The sequence below is a fragment of the Triticum dicoccoides genome, chromosome 2A (assembly GCF_002162155.2).
Source record: "Triticum dicoccoides isolate Atlit2015 ecotype Zavitan chromosome 2A, WEW_v2.0, whole genome shotgun sequence".
NCBI classification, from domain to species: Eukaryota; Viridiplantae; Streptophyta; class Magnoliopsida; order Poales; family Poaceae; genus Triticum; species Triticum dicoccoides.
Genome location: NC_041382.1, coordinates 722605823 through 722608856, shown reverse-complemented (window position 1 = coordinate 722608856; position 3034 = coordinate 722605823).

Here is a 3034-nt window from a genome sequence, read left to right as displayed (position 1 = left end):
AAGATTAACTCTTCGCTTCGGAAAAATTATCCGGGGATCCGAAGACCACTTCCAGTGTAACTGAGCCTGTGCAATGGGCCTCTACACCTGGAATGACACCCTTAAAGGTCGTTTTTGTGGTTTTGATCCTTGAGGGGTCTATACCCATTTTGCGCACCGTGTCCTGATAAAGCAGGTTCAGACTGCTGCCGCCGTCCATAAGGACTCGAGTGAGGTGAAATTCGTCGATGATTGGGTCTAGGACCAGTGCGGCGAATCCGCCATGACGGATACTAGTGGGGTGGTCCCTGCGATCGAAGGTGATCGGACAGGAGGACCAAGGGTTGAACTTTGGGGCGACTGGCTCCAACGCATATACGTCCCTGAGCGCACGCATCCGCTCCCTCTTGGGGATGTGGGTTGCGTATATCATGTTCACCGTCCGCACTTGCGGGGGAAACCTCGTCTGTCCTCCAGTGTGCGGCTGCCGGGGCTCCTCCTCGTCATCGCTATACGGCCCCTTGTCCTTGTTTTCGGCAATTAACTTGCCGGCCTGCTTGAACACCCAACAATCCCTGTATATGTGATTGGCTGACTTGTCTGGGGTGCCGTGTATTTGACACGAGCGATCGAGTATATGGTCCAAGCTGGACGGACCTGGCGTACTTTGTTTGAATGGCTTTTTCCTGATCGGGTTTAGAGCCTTTGAATCCGGCATTGACTGCCGTATCCTCAGTATTTTCGCTGTTAATGCGGCGCTTATGCTTGTTGCGACGTGACCTGCTATTGCCGTCCTTGGTATCTGAGGTACCATGGTTCTTTGATATGTTATTTCTTCGTCGTCCGCATCCCAATCCTGTTGGCCATAATCCGGCCAGGGCTCTCCTGACAAAGAGAGAGACCTTAGTGAATTAAGAATATCGCCGAAGGGTGAGTGCTGAAAGATATCCGCGGCGGTGAATTCCATGATCGGCGCCCAATCGGATTCAATTGGCAGGGGCGCGGGCGGTTCGGAGTCAGAAAAAGAGTCCGGCACCTTAGAGTCACGGGCTGCGCAGAGGATTATGCTGGTGTTCGGCTCGATCGCCGTTGAGACTGCAGCCCCTGAAGCGGTGTCGAACCACCCGTCCTCGATTGGCGCAGTTGGCTCCCAACTAAGGGTCGAAGCTGATGCGGGCGCGGCCTCTGGGGTACTGTTCGGCGGCAGAGCTAGGTCATACCCATCGCGACAGTGCGGCACGCCCGGCTGTGGCTCGAATCCGTCGAAGATCAAGTCTCCGCGGATGTCGGTCGTGTAGTTCAAACTTCCAAATCTGACATGATGGCCACGGGCGTAGCTTTCAATCTGCTCCAAATGGCCAAGCGAATTAGCCCGCAGTGTAAAGCCGCCGAATACGAGGATCTGTCCGGGGAGAAAATCTCACCCTGGACCGCATCGCTATCGATGATAGTAGGATCCATCAAGCCTAACAGCAACGACACAGAGGAACTCTCAATGAAAGCACCAATGTCGGTGTCAAAACCGGCGGATCTCGGGTAGGGGGTCCCGAACTGTGCGTCTAGGCCGGATGGTAACAGGAGGCAGGGGACATGATGTTTTACCCAGGTTCGGGCCCTCTTGATGGAGGTAAAACCCTACGTCCTGCTTGATTAATATTGATTATATGGGTAGTACAAAAGTAGATTTACCACGAGATCAGAGAGGCTAAACCCTAGAAGCTAGCCTATGGTATGATTGTATGTTATGGTTGTTGTCCTATGGACTAAATCCCTTCGGTTTATATGGACCGGAGAGGGTTAGGGTTACACAAGGTCGGTTACAAAGGAGGAGATATCCATATCCGTATTGCCTAGCTTTCCTTCCACGTCAAGTAGAGTCCCATCCGGACACGAGACGAAGTCTTCGATCTTGTATCTTCATAGTCTAACAGTCCGGCCAATGGAGATAGTCCGGCTGTCCGGAGAGCCCCTTATCCAGGATTCCCTCAGGCGCAGATGAAGGCCATGTCAACGCCTTCGAAAATGGAAAACGACACACATGAGCATCGCCGCTGCTAGCATAGGCTAGCCGAGCAGAGATTTCCCCTGCCAAACTCTGAGCAATTCTAAAGTCGCCGGACCTAAAATCGGAGATGAGGAAGCAACGGTTGATTGGAACCGCCACATCGGAGGGGCCGGGGTTGGATAGGTCGCACCTGCCGTCGGAGGGTGGCACCTGGCACTACAAAACACATGAGCATTCGATCTTGCACCAGGCATGGAGTGCAGGTGTGCAGGGTCGGGTGCGGTGAGGCAAAAAGAACTGGCATAGGGGAAGCGACGGCGACCGACAACGCCGACAAGTTAGGACTGGAGAGAGCGTAGATCCGAGTTGCTAGGGCCATAGCCATCAGGATGTCAACAACAGTGTTGGCTAGGGTTCCCTCTTTGTTGTCAGCGGGTGCAACGTGAGAGCTTAAGTATAGGTGTGGGCTATAAGGGTCGTTTGAGAGGTTAAATTATATACATCGGCTAGAGATGCCCTACCAACCGTTGTGAGCTTGGCCTACATAATATGTTTTCCCCAGCCTTAGTGCGCGCGCATACTCTCTCTCTCTTTGATATTCATGCAATATTTAAGCTATGAGAACCCATAATTTGATTTTGTCAACACGTGATATTTTTTATTGCGATGAAACACGTGAACCAATAAACAAACCTTCCCTGGCATAAAATGGAACACCCGAGGACGTGTGAGTCGCTCTGGTCTGCGACATGGTGTCAGAGTATCTCCAACAACCGCGCTAAACTAGCACCGCGCCACAAATTAGGCCGTTTTAGCGCGCGCGCAACGCGACGGGTCGCTCCAGCGGGCGCGCAAAAACGGCGCGCGCGCTATAACGGGTTGGGCGCGTGATTGAAAACACTTACCCGCGCGGCGTATTTCGGGCGCCAGCTACAGCGCGCGGCATACTCGAGCGCTCGCGCCGCACTCTCTCCTCTCCTCGTCCTACGCCCCGCGCGCGCCGGCGCCGGCGCCCTGCCACCCACCCATGGACGCGCACACCGGCGCCCC